Below are 26,927 nucleotides of genomic sequence, written 5' to 3'. Positions count from 1 at the left end.
TTGATCCAGTCCTGGCTATTTTGGACTGATTGTTACAAAGATTGTGGCTTGACTTTCTGGGATGGCTGCTCTAAGTAGTGGCCAGCTTCCTGGGCTGAGTGTTGCAGGTAGTGGGCCAGAATTTCCTGATCATTGTCCATTTGCATATTCTGTCCCTTATTTCTTGATTTATCAATTTAAGGCATTGTCTATTGATTCCATGCTATGTTAGATGAAGTTATTAGTGCCCATATCTTTTTACTTCCAAATTTTGTCAGTTACAAAGCTCTACTTTGATACTCACGTCTTTTCTTCTGGAACCATATATAATTTATTTTTACTTTATTTCTATGCATCTGTGCATACATTTTTCCTTTCAAAGCCAATAGTCTGCTCAGATAACTTTTTTAAATTATAAATCTAATGTTTTGAGCTCTCTGAACCTCAATAGCAATATTTCTAGCACCAAGATCAAATAGGTTACTTTTTATATATAATCATAATTGCTCAAAATCAGGCCACATTTTTGTTAAATTCATATTTGGGAAGTAATTTTGATGCTTTTCATATTTGTTTTTCCTGCAGTTTTCCCTTCTATTTTTTTCTTGCTGAATGAAGAAGTGTATTCCTTCTTCCTTAAATTATAAAATCATCCAGCTATTTCCTAATTTCTGTTTAATAAATGGAGTACATTCTAGCATCTTTTAAAAATTCTTCTCAGAGCCCTGTATCATTTGCCTTCTCAATGTTTTCACAGTTGCCATGCTGAAATTATCTTTTTAAATTGTACCCCTGGGACTTACATTGAAAAATGCTTGAAAGCAGAGACCTTGTTTTCTTCTTCATGACTGTAGGGCCTGTATGTTTAAGACATATAGTGAGTTATCTTAGATTGCCAGAGCTACTATCACAAATACTGAACAATGGGTTGGCTTAAACAATGGGTATTTTTGACTCATGAATTTGAGGCTACAAGAAGTTCAAAATCAAGATATCAGCAAGGCTTGTAGACTGTAGCATTCTGGTGCTTGCTGCTGGCAATTCTTGGAGTTCCTTGGCTTTTATTTCTGATTCCTGTCACATGACAATATCCTCACCTTTCTGCTCTGCTGACTTTGGTTTCTTCCTGTGTCTCTTTCTTCCTTGTTTCTCTTTATAAGGCCTCTAGTAATCCGAATTAAAATTCACCCTCATTCTGTTGGCCATGCCCAAAATGCATTGTCAAGAGGTCCTATTTACAATGGGTATTCATCCACAGGGATGCAGATTAAGAACATGTGTCTGTTGTGGAACATAATTCAACCTATCATTTAAGTCATCAGTATGTGTTGTATAATGTAATGAATGACATTCTAGTTAGGTGATAAAGTTGCTGTTGCTTTGTCCTTCTGCTTCCTTCACAGGCTTCCTTCTCAAAGAGAGGCTCTTTGTTCACTTTATTTATCTTAAGATGAGTGACCTGAAGCCTGAGATAGGCTTTGCTTTCTTGTAACAAAGTAAAGGTAAGCAGTCATTGTCTTCACAAATAGTTTGTTCACTTTCTTTGCAGCTTCTATACAGTGTGTACTCTCCTTTTTTGGCCCAGGACAAAACAGCACTGGATATCTTTTTTGCATGATGAGATGGGGTAGACAGGGAGAGAAGGATGTCTAGCACATTAGTTACATAAAAGATTTCCAAAAACCTCATTTTGGGCCTACAGAACAAAGGACCTAAACCCAGAACCTCACTATGATCTTACTGGGAAGATTGGCTTCCACTTTGCTGTGAACCTCTCCACCTGTGTATTCTATACTGAATTTCCTAGGCTCCAAGTCATTTTGCAACTAATTCATACCTAATTTCTCTCAGAAAATTTGTTAAAACACAGTTTCAGTTTGCTAAAGCTGCCGAAATGCAAAATACCAGAAATGGACTGGCTTTTAACAAGGAAGATTTACTAATTTATAAATGTACAATTCTAAGGCCATGAAAATGTCCAAATTACGGCATCAAGAAAAAGATACCTTCCTCTGAAGAAAGGCTGCTGGCGTCCAGGTTCCTCTGTCATATGAAAAGGCACATGGCCAGTGTCTATTGATCTTTTTGCTCCCAGGTCTCATTGCTTTCAGCTTCTGGTTCCAGTGAAATCCTCTCTGAACTTGTGTATCCTCTCTCAGCATATGCGGGGTGTCTCTCTCTCTAAACTTTCTCTCTCTGTGTTTCTGTCTTTTATCCTCTCATAAATGGCTCCAGTGAAGGATTAAGACCTACCTTGAATTAGGTGAGTCCCATCTCAATTGAAACAACCTAATCAAAAGGTCCTACCCACAATAGGTCTGCACCCACAAGAATGGGTTAAAAGTACATGGCCTTTTCTGGGTACATAACAGCTCCAAACTACCACAAATACCTGGTCCATTGATGGCTCCCTAACCCTTTCTTTTTCTCTCTGTGTATATTTTCTTTTTAAGTTTTTTGCTATAATTTTTATGTAAGGTAAAGCTACAAGTAAGCCTGTAATCTTGAACATAAGTTGACAATTTGCCTTTTTATTTATATATAGTGAACATTTTTCCATGTCATTGTGTCTACAGTATTTAAACACAGCCATAATTTTAGTTTTGGGTCTGAAATTATGTTTACTCCTCAATTATGTATTTAGACAATTCGAATGAAATTCAACATGAAGTTCACAATATTTTTCCAATATTGGAGTCTCTAGATGATGGTTTTTATATTCCATTAAAATGATCACTTAAAGACTTTTGTTTTTGGTTTTTTTTTTCCAGGGTAAAAACCCCATTTGACTCCCATTCTTATGTCTGCCATGTGTACTTTGCAAATTTAGATGTGATATGTTGAAGAAGTATGCTTTCAGTGTGGAATTTTGCAATTTAAAACTGCTTCCATTTTCTTGTTCACATTTTAAAACTCTTTAGTAACAGATTCCTTTTCTTAATATTTGTATAGTGATCCTTGAAACAATAATTTTGTATTTAGTCACGAGAATCCAAATAAGAAAGTCATCATTCTTTATTTTTTAGGATTATGACATTTATTTCTAAAATGAGGAAAATAAATGTTAATTCATAAACTCATTTTGAATGGTAAGTTATAATTTATAATTGGGTTAGCTTGAGATTCTTTTTTTGTATGTGTATCTTGTGATTTAACAGAAATGCTCAACTCAAATGAAGACTATTTATCCACTATATTAAAAAACAAAATTTTACCTTTAAGCAAATCAACCATATGACTTCCATGGCAATATAGCTTATATAAAGGTTAATTGAGAATGAGTATATGTTGGGAGAAATAACTAGGTAGTTTGAAATGAGTACTCTTTGTTCAATCTGCTGATACAGTTTGTCTCCATTTATAACACTACTGCACTTGACAGTCTGAAGAAGTATTTGTATTATTTGCTAAATGTAATTTTAATTATCCTTGTTGCATCTGTTATATTCCTACAAGTCTCAATATACTGAATAAATGGGATATTGGCAGCCATCCAATTTAAACCTAACACATACAGATTGATTACTAAGGTTTGAGTTGGCATTTATTCAATTTATCAAATTTCTAAAAATTTGTAAACTTTACCCTTTAAAATTTTAAAGAAGCAGAATTTAGTTGCTGCCTTTAAATATGCCAATAAGCTGTTTCTTTCCAGTCTACTTGAGTTTTTGATTTTAGAAGAAATCTAACAACCTTCATTATTTAAAAAATTTTTTTTTGAAAAATTAGGAATCTTGGAAGTATGCTAAAAGCTATCCAGTAAATCTGCAAAATCTAGTCCCTGAATATTAAAGATAAATTAGTTTTACAAAGATAGTAAGCTCCTAATAAATTTCTGTTGAATCATTAAGTATAATTTAAGGTTGATATGTAGGTACAAATTTGTTAATTAGGTAAATGAATGAAAAGTGAATGTTAAATTTACATCATAGAGAAGATTAAAGATAAATGAATTTTAAGGGTTAGAAGCAAACTAATTATTTGTTAAGTTGAGCACTTGAGAAAAATAATGAAGGAAAGAAAATGATTAGAATGTTCTCATTCTGCATTGGTTTCTACTTATTATAATTTTATCTCACTACAAATATAGCTCATTTAAAAGCAGTTTAGGAAAGGACATATACATTTTATTATTTGTTTTCAATGTGTTAGATGTTGGTTGGGCTCTTTTCATCTGTTGTTTCATTCCATCCTTAAAACCATCCTATGAATTTGAACGGAAAGTGAAGGAGAGTAAAGGAGGAGAATGCATGAAAAGAAGAAACGGACAGACCTCAGTGGATCATGGCAAGCTTTTTTAGAGAGCTTGAGAAAAATGGCCCGAGGAGCAGTCAAACTGACTGAACCAAGAGTTGTGCTAAGGGGAGGGAGAGTGGCATATTTATAGAGCAGAGTTTACTGAAACCAAAGAAAATAAAATACAAAAGAACAATGTATTTCGTGGTTACACTTCTGCAGTTAAACACTTGGTATGATTCAGAGATTGTTAGGAATAGGCAGGTGGGGCTCTCCAGTTCACCAGGGTGGGTGAAGTTCAATCAGCCATGACAGGTTAAGTCAGTTTATTAGTCCCATCATTCCAGACTCTGGAGGAGTATAAGAAGGTAGCCTGGTGACGTTGTCATATCTGGCTGCTTCCTGCTCACTGGGGGGCATCGTGGAGGGAGGTCTTTGGCGAGCCTGGAGGAGGAACATTGCTTTCACATGATCTAGAGTTCTGGCTCGGAAATGATGGTGATTTGTCTGGCATAAAACTTTTGTAGGAGATTAACAAAGCAGGGAAGGAGAGTGTAACTTAATATAAGACATGAGGGGAGCTGTAAGGGGTATAAGCCAAGAGGGGAGATTTCCTAGGGCCATAAGGAGCTAGGCGAGGCTTCATCCCTGATTTTAGTAGCTAGGTCTCTAAGACATTGGGCTCCATCTCAGACTAAGTGGGATTGGTTAGTATAAAAACAACATTGTTCTTGGAGTAATGCACAGATGCCTCCATGTGCAGGGCTATTAAGAGGTTGAGCCCATGCCTGTTTTGTAAGACTACTGTAAGGAGTCTACTTGGTCCTGTAGAGCTATAGCTGTTTTGAGATTTCCTGGAGGCTTGAAGCCAGTTGTTATGACAGGATGGTAAAGCTGTGTAACACCACCACCTAGTCCACTGTTCCTGTACTTACTCCAGAGAGGGCACCAGCGTGACTAGTAGGGACATGGCCCTTTTGATTTTTTGGGGGGTGTTTTGGACCAGCTTTGTAGGAATAGGGGTGTCAGGGGGAATTAGTTTTATTTGGGATGATAGAAAGTCTAGTGTGCATGTTCCCGTCCAGTTGGTTGGGAGACACAGGAAGGCATTTGAACCACATACCCAGAAGAGTCTGGATATGTAGGCCAGGCAAGGGAGCAGATTAATGCTGGAAACTGGGAAAAATTTACCTGCCCCTTGGTGTTTCGTGTTTCGTGTGCCAGAAGGAGATGGAGTGTCCAAGAGCCATGGCTGTAATGGGCTGAAACTTTGTTAGGGCCGTAACATTTGGAGGGGGAGTTTCTTGTTGCAAAATCATCTTTTGGAGCTTATTAAGGGTAGGGGAATGATGAGAAGCAATTTGAGGATGGTCTGTGTCCCAAATGGTGGGGTTGATGTGGGGGTCAGATGGGGTTGAGGGGGCTGATGGGGTCTAGAGGCTTGGGGAGCGGGGAGTCAGTCTGGGATTGTTGTCCTGGTTCTGCTGTTTGGAGTAAAAAGATGGCAGTTTCGCTTCGGGGTGGGATGTGAAGGGAGGCTCGAAGCTTATGGAGGATATCTCTTCCTAAAAGGGGGACTGAGCAGGTGGGAATGATAATGAATGAGTGACTGAGTGAATGTGAGGTCCCTGAAGGAGCAGAGGAGGAAAGGGGTTTTTGGGGCTAGGTAACAGTTCCTGATACTCCTACTATGGGCTGGATTCCTTTTATTGTGGGCCCCTTCCGTGTATTCAAGAGAGAGAGAGTTGCCCCAGTGTCGACCATGAAGGAAATGATATGGCTGGCTACCATCCCTCCTACCCTGGGCTCCCCGGGATTGTCACGCTCAGTGGCAAAGGCAGTGGAGTCCGGGGTCCCTCATTCCAGTAACTGTGGAAAGGGGTTTTTTGGTTCTGTAAGTGAGAGACCCGAGAGGCAGGGTGTCTGCCCCCGAGGGCACTCCACTTTCCAATGTCCCCATTATCCACAACTGGGGCATGGCTTGGAGGGAGGTTTAGGGTTTCAGCAAACTTTTGCCCAGTGTCCCTGGTTGCCACAGCAAAAGCAGGCCTCAGATGGGTCTGTGGTTTTTTTGTCCCGGGTAGATGGGAGACCAGGGTGTTGAGCCATGTCAAGGACCATGTAGGGCTGTGACTAAGAGCTGATATTTGGTCTTGAGGTTTTTCTCTCTTTCCCTCCTTGCCTCCTCATCCTGGTTGTTAAACACCCAGAAGGCTACATTGAGGAGTTCATGTTGTGGAGTCTGTGGGCCTTGTTCAAGCTTCTGAAGCTTTCTTTGGATGTCGGGGGCAGATTGGCTGATAAATTGCACATGTAAGAAGAGGGTGCCTTCTGGTGTGTTGAAGTCCAGATTGGTGTATTTTGTTACAGCCTCAGTTAATCTGGCCATAAAGAGGGAGGGGTTTTCTTCAGGCTTTTGGGTGATTTCCTGGATTTTTTCATAATTTACCTGGGTATGGGTGTTCTTGAGCATCCCTTTGAATAAGCAGGCTATCATGTGGTCCCTATTCCAAATTCCAGAGTCCTGGGTTGGTATGTCCAATTGGGCTCACTGGTAGGAAGTGCCAGATCTGCAACTGGGTTAAGGTTTCTATTTTCACCATGAAGGTGGTCTGCTTATTCTCAGGTGAATTGCCAAATGTGACTCTATTCGTCCGGGGTTAAAGTGGACATGAGGATGTAATAAAGATCTGACCATGTAAGGAGATAAGCCTGAATAAGGTGGATGAATTCTTTGTGATATTTGGTAGGATTCTCAGAGAAGGAGCCAAATTTTTCCTCAGTTTGGAACATATCTGCCATTGAAAAGGGAAATGAATCCAAACTGGCCCCTCTACTCCCACCACCTTTTGGAGGGGAAGCATGTGGTGAGGTCGGTTTTGGCCTGAAGTAGATTTGGAGCATGTGTAAGGAGGGGAGGGCAAGGCTGCCTGGGGTATTGAAACTGGGGGTTCGATGGGGGTATTCAGTGGGGGAATAGGAGGAGCTGGGTTAGGGTTTTGGTGTGAGGGTTGGTATGGAGGGGGGTCATCAGCAGGGTCTGAGTTGGTGGAGGTGGGGTTGGGGGAGTGTTTTCCCAGTGTGGCAGCAGGCGTATCAGCCAGGAGTAGTTGAAGTGGAGAGCATGATTTACGTAGAGAAAGTCTGGAATGGAGCTAGAAAAAGGCCTGGAGATACGGTACCTCAGACCACTTGCCATTTTGATGGAGGAAGGAGTTTAGGTCTTTTAGAATGACAGGGTCAAAAGTCCCAAATTCTGGCCATCAATGTTGACTGCCTAAATTGTATTGTGACCAGGTCTGGGTTTAGAATTGGAGGAGTTTAGTGGCCTTTAAATCAGGCATTAAGCCTAATTTTTTTTAGATTTTTTATGAGGCAGGCTAGAAGTGAGTTGGCCAGGACGGAGGTCCTGGTCCCCACTTTGAGGGAGAGATAGTGGGGAGAAAGGCTAATTCTAAGAGGCCAAAAGGCCAGGGTCTTCAACATCAGGCAGGGCATCCCCTGTCTGGTGAGAGGCTGGAACGGAGTCCTTGTTGGGCGGAGAGGGTGTCCCCTACTCCAGCCAGCCAAGGGAACCCCCAGGGTCCATGTCAGGAGAGAAATAGAGTGAGAGATGAGCCCACAGGGTGACTCTGTGGGGAGAGAGTAAAGAGGGGAGACTCATCTGCCAGTGATATCTGAGGGCAATTTTAATCAGTCGGTGGATGCAGTGGCTGAAATGGCCAGGGTCCCCTGATCTGGAGGTTTTAATGAGAAAGCAGAGGGCTAAAGATTGCTCAGGATCGGGGTTTGCCGAGAGGCCCAATAAAGAACTATTAGGGTCCTTGCACCGCTTACATGGCAATGAGGCCACAAAAGCCGTATTCTCCTAAGAGAGGGTGGCTTCCGGTCACTTTTTGGCAGCTGTTTAGCCTATAGTAAGCGCAGAGTCTTGTGGAGTAAGTCTTGTAGAGTAAGCTTGGGTCTTGTGGAGCCAGGCATGAAAATGAAAGGAAAGGAAGGGAGGGTTTAAAGTGAAAGGGTTTGAATGGAGGGGGAAAGAGCCAGGGATGGGGGTTCCCTCCCTTAGCCCCCTCCTGGGTTTCAGCACCATTATGAAAGGAACCTGAAGGAGAGTAGAGGAGGAGAATGCATGAAAAGAAGAAATGGACAGACCTCAATGGATCATGGCAAGCTTTATTAGAGAACTTGAGAGGGATGGCCTGAGGAGCAGTCAAGCTGACTGAACCAAGAGTTGTGTTAAGGGGAGGGAGAGTGGCATATTTATAGAGCAGGGTTTATTGAAACCAAGAAAAATAAAAAACAAAAGAGCAGTGTATTTTGTGGTTACACTTCTGCAGTTAAACATTTGGTGTGCTTCAGAGATTATTAGGAATAGGCAAGTGGGGCTCTCCAGTTCACCAGGGTGTGTGAAGTTCAATTAGCCACAACAGGTTAGGTCAGTTTGTTATTTCCATCAGAATTAAGTATTATTACAGATGATTAAATGTTAAAATGTTTAAAATGTTAAGGTTATCTAACTGAATAGCCTTAATTATAAACTGTGATGGGAAATTGCATAAGCATTTTAAATCAGACTCAGGCATAATATTCAGCTACAATCATGTTGATTGTTAAATATTTTCAGTATCATTTCTTCCTAGGCCAACCAAACTCTAAAGTTTTTTTTTCAGCATTATTTCTGCCCTTATAAATATTCAATGTACTCTTTTCAGTGCTTGGGATTTGGTGATTAACCATATAGATGTGAAACTTGCCCTAGTAGAGGACTTCATTAAATAAACAATCCTAATAGAATAAGGTAAGTACTGCATTGAGGGAGTACAGACTGCCAGGGAGCACATAGTTGGGGCACTGATTGCTGCTTGTTGTCTTTCAGATTGGCTCAGATATCACTTCCCACAAGAAGTCTGACATATGCTTCCATAGCATTCTGTATTTGCTTCAGAATAGTATTTATTATAATGTAGTAAAATTGTCAATTTATTTGGCTATGTCCCCTTCAAGATTAATAGCTTCCTTGAGGACAGGATTCTTGTTTTTGAATTAGAGTTATGCTTGGCTCATAGCAAATGTTTAATAAATAGCTCTTGAACAAAGAGTGTAGTATCAAAATCTGAGACCACAGGAAATAAGCGAAATTGTCATTTTAGATAAGCTTTTAGGTATTTGGGTAAGTCATAGAGGTTTCCTTATAAAATAGTTGATAAATTTACCTTTTGAGAATAAGGTAGATAGCATGAGAATAAAAACGGTTTGGAATAATCACTGTGGTGATACAAAAGGAAAGAGACAAAGAACATATCAGAAGGATAGCCTTAGAGAGTCTAAGGGCTCATCTGAGGTTGGAAACCATGAATTCGTCATGATATTGACAGGAATAACTATGTAATTTCTTCCAAGAACTAGCAGCAGAGATGCAAGAGGTCAGAGACCAGGCTTATATTAGGTAGGAAAGCTTTTGGTCTCAGGTTTTCTTAGTTCTTTGAAAGGCAACAAGTGGTGGTTTAAACAAATAATACTAATCTTCTCACATGTCAGGAAGAATGGCTATAATATAGAATGAGACTGATATTCCCAGAGTAAGTAGAAAATTAGCCCTCAGAATGTTACTATAAGTTCTTCCCTGAAGATCAACATTGGAAATGGCTGATTGTAGGTTTTTATTTCTAAAAGTTGTTTTGTACAAGATTTTTTTGTACAAGATTTTTGTACAAGTATTATCTGTAAAATCAGATAACACTTGAACATTCTTAAGGAAATCAGGATTTAAAAAGAAATGATAGTATACTTTAAATGGGTGAAGTTTATGGTATGTGAATTCTATGTAATAAAGCTGTTAAACAGAAAAAATAATAATAACAAATAATGGGAACGTTCTCCTTAAACATGGCAGAAGTTAAAGAATGGGAAAAAAATGGACCATTTATAATCCAAGTAAATTTCTTAGAACGTGACTTTCCGTTTTTGTGGGAGAATGGTTTTGTAATGGACTAGGCCTAATCTTGGACCAAAATTGTTAAGTAAGTCAAGTTTATTTTTTTGCATTGGGTTCCCTCTACTCCACCATTCATGTAATGTATTTGTCACACCTTGCTCTGACCCATAACCCTTTCCAGCTTGCTCTTTCATTTCAATTTCTCTGACCTTCATTCACAGAAGAAAGAAAGAAATTAAAAAAAAACTATTCAAAGTATTATTCACAATCATTTTGCCTATTTCCTTACTTTACTGAGTATGGCAATCTCTGCCTTTGATTGGATTGTTTAATCCATACACATATTGTTATTGATATAACTAGATTTATATCTGCTATATTTTTGTTTTCTATTTATCTTGTATAATTTTTGCTCCTCTATTCCATCTTCACTGCTTTTTTTGTATGAAGTAAATATTTTCTAATGTGACATTTTAATTCCATTAATGATTTCTTCACTTTATTTTTTTAGAATTTTTTGTTATTGTTCTAATATTTATAATATACATCTTCTCAGTATCAGCTTCAGATTTGTAGTAGCTTAATTACAGTAATATATTAAATTGCTACGCCTATATAGCTTTATTATCTTTCTCCAATTTTTATGGTATCATTGTTATATACATTTTATCTATTGAATTAATGAACCCAACAATATTATAATAATATTACATTACCATCTGTAGTCATTTCCTTAGCCCATTATAGCTTTGTTCCCATCTAAGACCTTTTGTGCTATTATTGGCAAATATGTTATATACATATTGCATTTCTTTATGTTTCTATATTTTATAGACAGAATAACACAAAATATACATATTGTTTTAAGCAATTGCTTTTTAAATCAATTAAGAGAAGAAAGGAAGGAAATGTGCCCTATACAGTCTTTTATACATAAATACCTTTACTGGTGCTTTTTTTTCCACATGGATTTGAATTACCCCATCTGGGGTCATTTACTCTCAGCCTAAAGAATTTCCTTTAGTATTTCTTGTAAGATGGGCTTGGTAGCACCACAGCCTCTCAGTCTTTGTCTTTCTGGAAAAGTCTTTATTTCACCTTCATTTTTGGAAGATAGCTTTGGTGAATATAGGATTCTTAGTTAATGAGTTTTTTTTTGAACGCTTTGAATATGTTATTCCACTGCTTTTTGGCTTCCAGTGTTTTTGCTGTGATATCAGCTGTTAATCTTATTATGTTTCCACTTATTTGGTTCTTTTTAATAATTTCTATCTCTTTATTGATATTTTCTATTTGATATGATATTGTCATCATACTTCTTTAATCATGCTTTCATTTAGAAATCCAGTATTTGGTTACTCTCACACATGGTGTATGTTGTCCACTTTTTTTCTTCCTGATGCATGGGTCCTACTTTCCTGTTTTTTTGTGTGCCTAATAATTTTTTTAACTGTATATTTAGATAATATATTGCAGCAACTCTGGATATTGTTGCCATTCCCCCCTTGGCTTTTTATTGTTATTTGCTTGTTTGTTTAGTAACTGTATTATTTTAGTGTAGTATCTTTCCCTTCCACTCTTCATCCCACTCCCACTGTGTTAAGCTAATGTTGTTCCTTAGTAATGTGTATTTTGGGTCACCATGGGATATGGGGTATACCCACAGCAACCATGGAATGACATTTGTAATGGTAGGTCTACTGACTACACCTTGCTGTGGCAAAATTCCACTAATTGCTTTATTGTTCTCAACAAGGCCCTGAGGCATTAAGTCCTCCAGAATCAAATCTAATCAAATTGTGGTTCCCTATGAGAAATAGTTTTTGAAGCCAGTTTTAATATTTTTTTTTACCTCAAACAGGCTTTTGCCAGTTGTTTTTTCCAAAGTTCCCTCTTACAAACTAGCCAGCCTACAGTCTAGCAACACTTTGATTTTAAACATGACTTTCATCCCAAATTCCTTTCACCAAAACGTCTCTGAGAGTGCCCTTGGGTTTCAACTTATCCACACTCTATTTCAAATGAAGTCAGTTCCTTTGGGAAGAGATTAAGAGCTATATGATTTATGGCATGTGTCTTTCCCCAGGCAAAATCTATAAGCCAGTGCTCTGGAGCTGGCTGGGTTGGGGTTGGGGGTGGGGTGAGAGGGTGGGTAGGTGGTGGTGGTAGAGACAATGGCAAGCTTCTCTCTGAGTGACAACTCCACTCTAGGAGCTGAGTGGTGGAAATGGATGCAGTAGCTTGGGGTATTCTCGGTTTTTCTCTCCTGCGTAGAACCAAGGCCTCAGTATTCAGGTAAAGAGCTACCAGGGCTCTAGTATTCTCAACACACCATACCCAAAGTAGAGTCTTTCTTCTCCAAGCAGGGGCTGAGATAAAGGGAGCCACTACCTCTCAACAGCCCTTACTCGGGTATTAGCCTCAGCACCAGGCAGTTGATGGCAGGAAGAGAAAGACTGAAGTCCTGTTTCTTCCAGAAAGAAAGCCCTCTGGAAACTAGAGGAAGAGGGAATTCTGTGTTTTGGCTGCAGTAGTCTGTAGTGGAGTCTGTGTTTTACCGAGCTGAGAGTGGGAAGGGAGGCAGCAGTCGTGGTTCAGATAGCACAGATTCTTGTTTTTCTCAACAAATTTCCACAGATGTTCTTGAATAGATTTTCTTCATTTTTTGTTTCCCCTTAGGGTCATTTCCAGAGGTTTTGAATGTTTTTTGTTTATCAGTTTTACTGGGGAGCAGGTCGGCAGAATTCCTTATACTGTGCCAGCAGTCGATCTCTCTCCATTTCTATACGTCATAATCATTCTTCAGCATACTTCAGTCAGATTTTTATTCCTACCACTGTACTGACATTGCTCTTGTCAGGTCACCAATGATTTACATGTTTAAAGCTAGTAGGAACTTCTCGTTCTTATTACTGGAATATCCAACACCATTAACAAATCTGTCTTTCTTGAAAGATAAATGTCACCAACTTTTATCAAGTTACTTAAGGTGAAAACAGCAGTCAATCTAGATTCTCCCTTTCCCTTACCACATACATGTAATATATATGTGAGTCCTATCTATTATACCTCTAAAACATGTACAGAATCAGTTTACTTCTTTTCAGAGCCCTATTCATTAACCGAGTCTATCATTTTCTTTGCCCTTAAATCCATTTTATATACAGTAATATTTATATATTTTTATAGTATATACAGTGATATATTTTTAAATATATACTTTGTTTAACTATGCCACCTATATAGAAAACTATAAAAATTGTAGATGCATGGATGGCTCATGAGTTATCACAAAGTATATTCCCTTGGATGACTACCATTTAGCATAAGGGTGAACTTCTTCCACTTACTCATTTGCTGACAGAATTACCAAGACCCTAGAAGAACATTGCCAACCCCCAGAAGCTACCTCTTGGTTTCTTTCAAGCACTATTCTCTCTTCCCCAAAACGACTATCCTGACTTTTAACACTACAAATTCATTTCACCTATTTAAAAATTTTATATAAATGGAATGATATGTATTCTTTTATATCTGCCTTCTTTCACTCAACATTATGTTTTTGAGAGTCATCCAAGTGGTTGCTTGTAGCAGCAGTTCATTTTTATAGTTCATTTATGTAGTATATAAGTCCACTACCTGAATATACCACATTTCATTTTTTCTGTTCTGCAGTTGGTGGATAATTGGGTGGTTTGCAGTTTTTTACTGTCCGTATTCTTGTATACATTTATTGGGATAGGTAGATACATAGATGTAGTTACTTATGTCAGGTGTACCGCTACCAGTGAGTATGTTCAGATTTAGTAACAGCTAGCACTTTTGCTAGTGGTTAGACCAATTGGTATCCCAACCAGCAGTGTATGAGAGTCCACTTTACATTTTTGCCAACACTTGTCATTGTCAAACTTTTTAATATTAGATTTTTAGCATTAGGTGAATGTGTAGTGGCATCTCATTGTAGCTCTAATTTGCACTTCTGTGGCAATTAAGTTTGAAGACCTTTTCATATGTATTGACCACTTGGATCACCTTTTTTGTGAAGTACCTGTTCAAATGTCTTTTTTTTTTTTTTTTCCTATTGGATTCTCCAGTCTTTTCTAATTGATAGTCATTCTGGATTGGAAATCTTCCATTCGCCCATTAACTGTCAATTTTGTCTCTCAGGTAGGCCAAGATTTTCCTTTCTCAGTGGTCTTTGTGAACTGTGTCCTCAGTTTTCAAGTCTCAGCTTAAATCTTACCTCCGCATATAAACCTTTACTGACCATCTCCCCACAGTCCCACACATGCCTTTTCCCTCACATCGTCCTGTTTATTTCCTCTTAGCATTTATTATTATCTGAAATTATTTTGCTTATTTACAGGTTTTCTTATATACTCTCTACCTTTCCTCTTACTTGAATGTTAATGCATGCTTATTTGTGTCTATTTTATTCATTGTTGCTTCCCCAGCACCTAGAGCCCTGTGTGTCACACTGGCGGTACACAGTAAATATCTGTTGAAAAATAATGACTGACCAAGTGAATGAGGGAACAAGCTAATGCATAGTTTGGGTTATTGCTCATTTTTATATATTTACAGAAAACCAGATATCTTGTACTTTCCAAAGAAATATATGTTTTTCAAGATTTAAGGCAATTTTCTTGAGCTAGGAGTGTTGCCTGATGCTCCTTACATGGATCATAATTATATTTCTGGGAATTAAGATTATTGAACCCTTACTGATCTTTATGTTCCATGGTTCCATTACTGATATATTGCCTGATGCAACTTTACAATTCTTAAGTTTACAAGTCCATAAAATTTTTTACAATTTAATTTTTGTAACAGCACATTACGATTTATCAAAATAAATGAAATCTATTACTTTGGGTGCACAAGAGGTTAACTTAAGGTTATTTTAACAGAAAAATGTGAGTTGAAATTATTTTTATTATTGAAAATTTTCAAGGAACTTGATGATTTATTTAGAAATTTTTTTTAAATTAAAGTCACTCTCTAGAATATCAAGAAACCAATTTTGATTGGTACATAAGCTATAATTATGAACAATATATTTTGAAACACAAGATTATGTATGATAGATAAATGTTATTTAAATATTTTCTAAGCTAATCACTAGTTTGTTTTATGTAGATCCCTTATCAATGTTTTTTTAAATAATTATAGATAAATGTTATTTCAAGTATAGATAAAGTTATGTTGCTAAATATCTTTGGGAATTAAATTTTATATAATTTTAATTTTGTCATTTTACATTTATATTAGCCTTTAATTTATTTCATGTATTCATTTATAAAGCTCATAGCATTGAAAACATAATCTTTTAACATATTTATAAAGCTCATAACATTGAAAACATACTCTTAGTATATTTATTAAACATATATTTATAGTTTTATGAAACAATACAGTTTAGTTATACAAATTTTGGGAAATAAATAAGAAAACATCTATAATTTTACAAACATAGGATTCTTATTTTAAAATAATTTTTATTGTGGTAATGATGTACAATACAAAATTTCCCATTTTAACCTCTTTGAAGTATATAATTCAGTGGTGTTAATTACATTCCAGATGTTGTTCCACCATCACCACTATTCATTACCAAAAACTTTTCATCATCATTTCAAACAAATTCTGCACTCACTAAGCACTAGCTCCCCATTGCCATATTCCTCTTCTCTTGATAATCTGTAATCTACATTTTCTTTATGAATTTTCACATTCTACGTATTTTATATAAGTGAAATCATTCAATATTTGTCTTTTTCTTTTGTCACTCATCACCATGCTGTCTTCAAGGTTCATCCGTGTTGTTACGTGTGTCAGAACTCATTCCTTTCCAGAGCTGAATAATATTCCATTGTATGTATATACTACATTTGTTTATCAATTCATCTCTTGATGGATATTTGGATTGCTTCCAATTTTGGCTATGATAAATAATGCTATTATGAACACGTTTGAGTCCCTGCTTTCAATTTTTTTGGGTATATACATATAAATGGGATTGCTGAGTCATACAGTAATTCAATACTTAAGTTTCTGAGGAACTGCCAAACTGTTTTCCACAGTGGCTGCACTATTTTTACTTTTTAAGCAAAAATGTGCTAGGGCTCCTGTTTCTCCCCATCCTTGCCAATACTTGCTATTTTCAATTTTTAAAATAATAAGCATTCTATTGGGTATGAAATGGTATCTCATTGTGGTTTTATTTATATTTCCTTAATGGCTAATGATGTTGCACATCATTTCATGTTCTTACTTTTATAAGATCACTGATATTGGCATTGGCACATTCCTGCCTTTTGTATATCTTTGGAAAATTTTCTATTCAAGTTTTGTGCCCATTTTTAAATTGCAAATTGGGTTGTTTGTCTTTTTGTTGCTGCTTTGTAGGAGTTCTTTACATATTATGTATATTAAATCCTTATCAGATATATGATTTCCAAATATTTTCTTCCATTCTGTAGGTTGTCTTTTCACTTTCTTAATAATGTACTTTGAGATGCAAAAGTATTTTATTTTGATGGACCCCAATTTATTTAATATTTTTTGTTGTTGCTCTTGCTTTTAACATAAAGTCTAAGAAATGATTGCCTCACCCAAGATCCTAAAGATGCTTCCCTTTGTTTTCTGTTAGGATTTTTATAGTTTGGGTCTTCTATTTAGCACCTTGATCCATTTTAAGTAAATGTTTGCATGCATTGTGTTGTAGAGATCCACTTTCATTCTTTGGCATGTGGATATTCCGTTTCCCCAGTACCATCTGTTGAAGTGACTGTTCTTTCTCCACCAAGCGGATGGATGGACACCCTTGTCAAAAATAAGTTGGCCATAGATGTGTGGGCTTATTTCTGAACTTTCAAGTCAACCATTGGTCTCTATGTCTGTCCTTCTTCCTGTACCACACAGTTTTGCTTTGTTTTGTTTTGTTTTTGCATGGGCAGGCACCGGAATTGAACCCAGGTCTCCGGCATGGCAGGCAAGAACTCTGCCTGCTGAGCCACCATGGCCTGCCCAGTACCATACAATTTTGATTACTGTAACTTTGAAGTAAATTTTGAAATCAGGATGTGTAAGTCTTCCAATTTTGTTCTTCTTTTTCAAAATGTTTTTGTCTATTCAGGAACAATTGCCCTTCTACTTAAATTTGATGATTGCCTTTTTCATTTCTTCAAAGAAGGCTGTTAGAATTTTGATCAAGATTGCATTGAATCTGTAAATGACCTTGGGTAATATTGACATCTGTATTAGCATGATCCAGATCACAGGAATGTGATATACCGGAAAGAGACCAGCTTTTAAAAAAGGGGAATTTATTAAGTTGCTAGTATATAATTCTAAGGCTGTGAAAATGCCCAAATTAAGGCACCAGCAAGAGGTTACCTTCACTCAAGAAAGGCCAATGCAGGTTGGGTTTCTCTCAGTTTGGAGGCATATGGCTACATCTACTAGTTTTCTGTCCTGATTTCTTGTTTCATGAAGCTCATACAGGGGTGTTTTCCTTCTTCATCTCCAAAGGTCTCTTGCTGCATGAGCTCTGTTGGTTCTAGTGGCTCTCAAGCTTTTTTCAAAAATGGTTCCTTCTTAAAGGGCTCCAGTAAGCAACCCCACCTTGAATGTTTGGAGATATCTCCATGGAAAATATCTAATCAAAAGTTTCCACCTACAACTGGGAGGGTCACATCTCCATGGAAACAATAAAAAAGACCCCACCCAGCAATATTGAATAAGGATTAAAGAACTTGGCTTTTCTGATGTATACAATATATTCAAACTAGCACAGTGTGTGTGTTTTGTGTGATATAATGTAAATATTATGAGATTTATTATCAGAATTGGCTCACATTACTGTGGGGATGGGTATGTCAAGATTCCACAGAACAGGCCGAAAATTGGGAACTCTGATGAAGGTTTTTGAGGAATTCCCCAGGAGAAGCTCACAAGGTGAAATAGAGATGGACATTCTTCCTTCTGACTGCTGAAATCATCATTTCTTTTAAGGCCTTCGACTGGTTGGATGAGAATTCTCTCATTGTTGAAGGCAGTCTTCTTTGTTGACTGTAGATGTAATCAGCCATAGATGCAACCATGATAATGATTTAAATCCACAAAATATCTTCACAGTCATCATCAGGCCAGTGCTTTCCTGACTAAACAACTGAACACCATCACCTAACCTAGTTAACATATGAACTTAACCATCATAACATCTTAACAGTGTGTTTGTCCTCCAGTCCATGAATACAAGATTTCACTCAGCACTTAATTTCTTTCAGCAGTTTTTTTTCCATGCACTAGTTCTTTATATTACTAGTTAAATTTATTCCTCGATTGTTTAAATTCTTTTAGATTCTATTGTAAATAGATTTTTAAAATTTAGTCTTCAAATTGTTCATTGCTGGTGCATAGAAATCCCACTTATTTTTATGTGTTAATGTACCCTGACACTTTGCTGAATTCATTTATTAGCTCTAATAGCTTTCTTATAGATTCTTCAGGATTTTTTGCATATGGGATTGTGTCCTCTTCAGATAGACTTCCTTTCTAATTTGGATGCCATTTCTTTCTTTTCTTGCCTAATTGCTCTGGCTAGACCTTCCGGAACAATGTTGAATAGCAGTGGTGAAAGTGAGAATCCTTGTGTTTTTCCTGATATTAGCAGGAAAGTTTTCAGCCTTTCACCTTTGGGTATTATGTTAGCAGATGGCTTTTCATGTATTTCCTTTATCATGTTAAATACTTCCCTTTCATTCCTAGTTTCTGAATTTGTTATCATGAAAGGATGCTTGATTTTGTCAGATGCCTTTTTAGATCAGTTGAGATGATCATGTATGCTTTTTCTTCATTCTATTAATATAGTGAATTAAATTAATTGATTTCCTTATGGATTTTTATTTTTCATGTTTTCTCCCCATTTCTGTTTCTGACCTATATATTATCAAATATTGCATGGAAATCTGGTTTGGTTTTTTTTGTATTCCATAGTGATTTCTCTCTGGAAAAATCTCTACCCTCCTCCATGGATATATTCTTGCTCCAGGGATGGGTATGTGAACCATGCCTAAAAACTAGCATGATATTCCCCAGCCACAATCAGTGATATTGGCATTGGCACATGCCTCCATAGCCAATGTTGTGGTTATGGAATTATTGCTGGACTCTTTGGGAAGAGACAGTTGCTCTTTTATACGGGACTTGAATCTGTTGCCACCATCTTTCACATGAATCCTCAAACTGAATTCAGTGCAGAAGGAAGCAGAACTTAGAGACTGGGTGTTCTAGTTTGCTAGTTGCTGGGATGCAATATACTGGAAACTGAATGACTTTTTAAAAGGGAAATTTAATAAGTTGCAAGTTTACAGTTCCAAGCCTGAGAAAATGTCCCAATGAAAACAAATCTATAGAAATGCCCAATCTAAGACATCCAGGGAAAGATACCTTGATTCAAGAAGGCAAATGAAGTTCAGAGTTTCTCTCTCAAATGAGAAGGCACATGGTGAACACAGTCAGGGTTTCTCTCTCATCTGGAAAGGCACATGGCGAACACAGAGTCATCTGTTAGCTTTCTCTCCTGGCTTCCTGTTTCATGAAGCTCCCCGGAGGGCGTTTTTCTTCTTCATCTCCAAAGGTTGCTGGCTGATGGACTCTGCTTTTCGTGGCTATGTTGTTCTTCTCTGCTCTCTCTGAATCTCTCTCTTTCTCCAAAATGTTTCCGCTTTTATAGGATTCCAGTAAACTAATCAAGACCCACCCGAATGGGTGGAGACAGGTCACCACCTAATCCGGTTTAACAACCACTCTTGATTGAGTCACATCTTCAGGGAGGTGATCTAATTACAGTTTCAAACATACAGTACTAAATGGGATTAGAAGAAACAGCTGCCTTTACAAAATGGGATTAGGTTAAAACATGGCTTTTCTAGGGTACATACATCCTTTTAAACCAGCATACTGTGAGAAACCAAATACTGATGAAATAATTTATTTCTGAATTTAGCTGTACCTCATGTCAGCCGTACTACTCATTTAGATTTCTAGGCCAATTATTTTTTCTTTCTCTTTTATTTTTTGGCTGACGCCTCTTGGGGGTAGGTTGTCTATTACTTGCAACTAAATGAATCTAGCCTGATGCAATGTAGTTGCTGTTATCTGTTATATAAATTTATAGTGTTGCTTTAGCCAACATAACATTTTATCTGAATATGTAAATATAAAATTAACATGTTTTAACCAAAACATCTGTTAATAATTTAAATTTTAAAAATGTAGGTGTATCAACTTCAAGTACCTACTTCTTATTATAAGACTACAGAACCTTCAGATTTTTAGAGCAACATAAAATTATTAGCTCTTTTCTCTTTCCTTTTTGGGAATTCATTTGCCTATCAGAATGATCTTTGAATATATAAGAAGGCTGCTACTTCTAAATTTTTCCCTTCCAGAATGAATCTGGTCAAACCACAAGAAAATGATGAAGTTGAAATTTTTTTATGTCTCTTTTTTTTTTTCTGGAATTCAACAACTGTTATTTTAGTTGTGACAAGGTTAAAGCTGCAAGCCTGTGGGAGTGCTCTCCTTCAGAACTTAGCCATACATTGAGTTTAGTGACAGCCCAAAGCAAAAGTATAAGGAATTCCCAGTCTTTTATGGAAATCCATACGTGGCCCTAGGAATTCCCTTAGGAACAGCTGGCACTCCTTTCCTCTAAGTTAGCTGGGTTTTGACAGTCACAGTGTGACTCAGGGCTTATTTTTGAAACTGGATTTAAAAAATTGGATAGGCTGACAGTAAGGAGTGAGCTCATTTTATGGGCACCCTATAGCTTAATAGTTTTAAATCTAAACAGTATTTTTATATCACTTGCTTTTGTTGAAAAAAAAATCCTTCATGCTACATGCCATCATATACAGACTCTCCCTCACCTTTGAGGTATATTGATGCCAGTCATTATTGCCTTTCTCCTGAGTCATATTTGAAATGTTCTGAGCATTTTAGCTGATGTTGGTGGTAGAATGTACTGTAATATGGAACATCCTCATTACTCCTCTAATTATTAATGCATCCAACCATAATCTTCTTTTCCCTCTTCTACCTCTCATTGCTTGTGGGCTGTGTTATACAGTCATACACTTGGTGCTAATTCCTTATATATTAAAAACAAAATGCATTTTTTACTTTTTATATTGTTCAATACTTATAATCAAAACTTGTTTTGGTTTGCTAAAGCTGCCAGAATGCAATATACCAGAAATAGATTGGCTTTTTTTTTTTTTTTTTTTTTTTTGCATGGGCAGGCACTGGAAATTGAACCCAGCTCTCTAGCATGGCAGGCAAGAACTCTGCCTGCTGATATAACATGGCCTGCCCAGAAATGGGTTGGCTTTTACAATGGGGATTTATCAGTTCACAAATTCACATTTCTAAGGCCATAAATATATCCCAATTAAGGCAGCAACAGAACGGTACTTTCTCTGAAGAAAGACTGCTGGCATCTGGGATTTCTCAGTCACATGGGAAGGCAGAATGCTGGTGTCTACTGATCCTTCTCTCCCAGGTTTTGTTGCTTTCAGGTTCTGGCTCTTTCAGTTCCTGTGGGTTCTTGCTAACTTCTCCCAGGGCTTTTCTCTCCAAGCACTCTGTGTATTTCTGTCTGTGCTGTCTGAGCTTTCTGTCTCTTATCCTCATAAAGGACTCCAGTAAAGGATTAAGACCCATCTTGAATTGAGTGGGTCAGATTTTGATTGAAACAACCTAATCAAAAGGTCTCACCCATGATAGGTCTGCACCCACAAGAATGGATTAAAAAACATGGCCTTTTCTGGAATACATAACAGCTCCAAACTACCATGAAATTTTTGCTAGGATGTTGAATATTCTTTATTAGAAAATTCAAATACATTACAATAAAAAATGTATAGCTTCCCTGTTTTCCTAAAGCTCTTCTATTGAGTACATTCATTTCAAGCTGTATGTATTTTGGATACTAATCCATTTGTGTGTATAGTGTAGCAGCTCCATCTTTGTAGGAGTTTCCTTCTGTGCATGATTTGGACTGTGGTTTTCTTCTTCTCTTCATTCTCATCTGTTTTCTTTCGTGGAAGAATTCCTCATAGTCTCTGGAGTCCTGAGGGTACTACTCGTTTTTGTTGTTAACTATATTTTTAAGAGATGTGAAAATATTCTCTTCTCTAATTTCTTGGTATTTTGGAGTGGGAGGAGAATGCTTTGGCACATATTCAATATTCAATTTTTGAACCAGTCTCCAAAACAGCTACATTTTTAAAAATGTTTTTTTTAATAATTTCAAGAATAGTAGAATTCCCAGTTACTCTTCTCTCATATTTTCCAAATGTTAATATTTTATTACATGTGTTTTATCTAGTTACACCCAACTTTCATACACATAAACACATATATACATAAATGCACATACACTCTCTCTCTCTATATGCTGAACCATTTAAGAGTAAGTGGGAGTGATGTCACTAAAAATGGTAGAGTGGGGGAACTCGAAAAATCTATTCCTGGCAAACACTGTCAGAATCAAGTTGTTTTTTTTTGAAGTCTGGAATCTAAGCAAAAATTTATAGCATATAAGCTTTACTTAATGAAGACAGAAGCTGTCAAATTAAGAAGGCATTGTGGCATTTTTTACTTACCTCTCCCCATTCCTATTATCCCCTATGGGGATGGCAGCCTATGTTCCTGGTGCCAGAGGGGGTGATCACATACAATAAAGAAAAAAGTTTTTATAAACAGTAAGTTGCAGAAATGAAGTCTCTTCAGTGTTTCTTTTCTGAAAAACAAGGAGTTGTCTTATATGACTACACTGTAGTTATCAGAATCAGGAATTTAACTTTGATATATTACCATATGGATTTTTTTAATATAACTTTTTTTTGCATGTGTGTGAAATATAACATATATATAAAAAAGCAATAAATTTCCAAGTGCATTTTTAACAAGTAGTTATAGAACAGATTTTAAATTTGGTATGGGTTACAGTTCCATGATTTTTTCATTTTTTCATCTGGCTACTCCAAGATACTGGAGGCCACAAGAAATATCATTATAATGATTCAGCAGTCATACTCATTTGTTACCTCTTGTCTTCTCTGTTATACTCCTCCTCCTTTTTTTTTCGTTTTTGTGAGAAATAACATATATGCAAAAAGCAATACATTTCAGAGTACATTGTAATTAGTTGTATAACAGATTTCAGAGTTTGGTAAGAGTTACAGTTCCACAATTTTCATTTTTTTTCTAGCTGCTCCAAAGTACCAGACTAAAAGAAGGAACTGTTGATAAAATGGAATAGGGGCTGGAACTAGTTGATGTTCTGGAGAGGCTGGCCCCTCTGCATTTCAGGATTTATCTGGTCCAGGGACCCATCTGGAGATTGTAGGTTTCTGGAAAGTTACTCTAGTGGATGGACCCTTTCTGGAATCTTATTCACTGTCCTAGGTATTCTTTACAATTGGCAGGAATGGTTTTGGTTGGGATTTGACAGGTTATGATAGGTAGCAGTGTCTAACTGAAGCTTGCCTAAAAGCGACCTCCAGAGTACCCTCTCAACTCTATTTGAACCCTCTTGGCCACTGATACTTTATTTATTACACTTCTTTTCCCTCTTTTGGTCAGGATGGAATTTTTGATCCCATGGACCATACGGATTTTTTAAAAACATTTTTTATTATGAAATACAACATATATACAAAAAGTAATAAATTTCAAAGTACATTGCAACAGTTAGCTGTAGAACAGATTTCATAGTTTGGTATGGGTTACTGTTCCACAATTTTAGGTTTTTCCTTCTAGCTGCCCTAAGGCACTGGAGACTAAAAGAAAATCAATAAAATAATTCAGTAGTTCTACTCATTAGTTAAATCCTATCATCTCTGTTATTACTCTTCCTCCTCCTTTGATCCTTCTCCCAGTCTTTAGGGATATTTGGACTCTGTCCATTCTAACTTTTTCATGTTGGAAAGTGGTGACAACAGTATGGGATAGGGGGATGGGACTAGTTGATGTTCTTGGAGAGGCTGGCCCCTTTGGTTTTCAGGACTTCTCTGGCCTAGGAACCCATCTGGAGGTTGTACGTTTCTGGAAAGTAATCTTGGAATTTGAAACTTTTGTAGAATCTCAGATGGAGCCCTATGTATTCTTTAGGGTTAACGGGAATGGTTTTGTTGGGGTTTAGCAAACCGTTGTAATTAGCAATATCTAGCTAAAGCTTTGTAAGAATAGCCTCTCAACTCTATTTGAACTCATTCAGCCAGTGATATCTTATTTTGTTACATTTTTTCCCTCCCATTTGGTCAGGAAGGCTTTGTGAATCCATAGTGCCAGGGCCAGGCTCAACCCTGGGAGTCATGTCCCATGTTGCCATGGAGACTTTCACCTCTGGATATCATATCCCACATAGAGGGCAGGGTAATCATTGACTTGCTCATTTGGGCTTTGAAAGAGAGAGAGGCCACGTCTAAGCAACAAAAGTTTTCTGGAAGTAATTCTTAGGCATAACTATAGATGAGCTTAGGTTCTCCGCTATAGAAATAAGCTTCATAAAAGCAAACCCCAAGATCAAGGGCTTGGCTTATTGACTTGGGAGTCTCTAATATTTGAGACAGTATAAGGGGTTTCCCTGTGGTAAAGCTTTTTTGGTGTCTTTAATATTTATTGTATGTAGCAATGCTGACTTTCCGAGCTGTAGAACTCTAACTCTGAGTCGTGTGTCACAAGATAGCTAAAGTCCAGAGAGAAACCAGGTTATACACATATAGCACAGCATCTCAAAATATAGAAATAACATTAACAGCTCTGGACTAAATGTGACTTGTTATAAGAGTTTACAATATAGGCCCAAATTTTCTTATAACTATTTTTAAAAAGAGACCGTAAATATTTGTTCTTTTGTTTCTGGCTTATTTCATACCAAATAATATCCCCAAAGTTCATTCACCTTGTTGCATGCTGCAAGACTTTGTTCCTTTCTCTAGGTACACGAGATTCCATCATATGTATACACCGTTGTGCGCCAGTCTACTTCTCAGTCAGTGCACCCTTTAGCCACCTCCATCCATTGGGCATCATGTATAATGTCCAAAGTCAACAGTCCATGTCTCACATTATCCTCACTTAGTTGTACCATCATTAATTTTTAGACAACTTTCATTGCTCCAAAGAGAAGAATAACTTATAAACACATCCTCACCAAATAGAAAGTCCAAGCCTCCCCTTAACTCTTGTCCTCCCCCCCGTAACTTACCTCTGGTATTGCCGTGGTACTGTTGATGGCTTCCTGTTAAATATAGACCATGTCATACAATATTAGTTTTCCCCCATACCCCTCCATTATTGACTCTTTGTACAAGATTCTTGTGAAGTAGTTCATGCAAGAATTTATTTCTATTTGTAATGCTAATTGGTGGGATTCATGGCTCTAAACAACTTCTTTCAATCATATTCACCTTCAATATGGCAATATTACTTACAAACCTACTAATGAATTGTCTTCACTTCTATCCATTTGCTTACATATAAGTTCAACCTCATTAGCTATCTATTTACTCATCTCTAGTTTCTGTGTATCTCTAGGTCCCCTATATTCTGTATTATAAGCCTCTGAGTTTACCTTTATGAAGGTCATAATAGCAGAATCATACAGTATCTACCTTTTTATGTCTGGTTAGTTTCACTCAACATTAACGTCAATGTTCATCCATATGCTTCAGGACCTCATTTCATATTACTGCTGCATAATATTTCATCATATGTGTATACCACATTTAGTTTATCCACTTGTCTGTTTATGAGCATAAACAGACATAATTCTTGGATTGTTTCTATCTTTTGGCATTTGTAAATAATGCTGCTATGAATATCAATGTGCAAATGTCTGTGTCACTGCTTTCAGTTCTTCTGAGTATATACCAAGTAATGATATTGCTGGGTCATAGAGCTACTCAATATTTAATTTTCTAAGGAATCACAAAATTGTCTTCCATAGCAGCTGTACCATTATATATTCATACAAGCAGTGCATAAGTGTTCCAATTTCTCCATATCCTTTCCAACATTTGTAGTTTCCTGTTTGCTTAATAGCAGCCATTCTTATAAGTATGAGGTGATATCTCATTGTAGTCTTGATTTGCATTTCCCTTATAGCTAATGAAAGTGAACTTCTCTTCATGTACTTTTTAGCCATCTGTATTTTCTCTTCAGAAAAATGTCTGCTCATATCTTTAGCCCATTTTGTAATTGGGTTGCTTGTTCTTTTGTTGTTGAGTTGTATGATTTCTTTATGTAGGCACAATATCAGACTTATTTGATATGTGATTTCCAAATCACATATTGCCTGTGTATTTCCAGGAGTTTTTCCATTTCCTCTTAGTTGTCTAGTTTGTTGGCATATAGTTATTCAAATTATCCTCTTATTATTTCTTTTAGTTCTTCAACATCTGTGGTAGTGTACCCCTTCTTATTTCTGATTTCATTTATTTGTATCCTTTCTCCTTTTTTTTTCCTTTTCCCTTTAGTAAAGGACCTACTCTATACATAGCAAAGGTTGAAACCTCCCTTCAAAATTCTGAGTTCCTTTAACTTTTTTTTTTGTTTAAGAAAACAAACAATACGCTTATAACCACCAACAATGAATATCTTAGTTAGCTAAATCATAGGCATATTTAAATAAAGTATCCAGTAATCATTGTAAAGCCTATGTTTGCTCAGTAAGTTTCATAAACCAATTTAAAATTAA

General features: G+C 36.9%; 1 protein-coding gene across 4 annotated transcripts in view; it reads left to right on the top strand.

The window, feature by feature from the left end:
- Positions 1–26,927, top strand: part of ZCWPW2 (zinc finger CW-type and PWWP domain containing 2) — a 218,258-nt gene that overhangs the window by 36,345 nt on the left and 154,986 nt on the right. For 3 of the 4 annotated variants that reach the window (XR_013162874.1, XR_013162876.1, XM_077129946.1), the window contains exon 2: positions 1,383–1,481. The exons of the other annotated variant lie outside the window; for it this stretch is intronic. The gene's annotated coding sequence lies outside the window, so the exon portion shown is untranslated. The remainder of the gene's footprint in view (positions 1–1,382; positions 1,482–26,927) is intronic. 4 annotated transcript variants of the gene reach the window in all.

The sequence above is a fragment of the Tamandua tetradactyla genome, chromosome 15 (assembly GCF_023851605.1).
Source record: "Tamandua tetradactyla isolate mTamTet1 chromosome 15, mTamTet1.pri, whole genome shotgun sequence".
Classification (NCBI taxonomy): Eukaryota; Metazoa; Chordata; class Mammalia; order Pilosa; family Myrmecophagidae; genus Tamandua; species Tamandua tetradactyla.
Note: the sequence above shows the minus strand (reverse complement) of the source record. Positions and strands in the feature narration are given on the sequence as shown.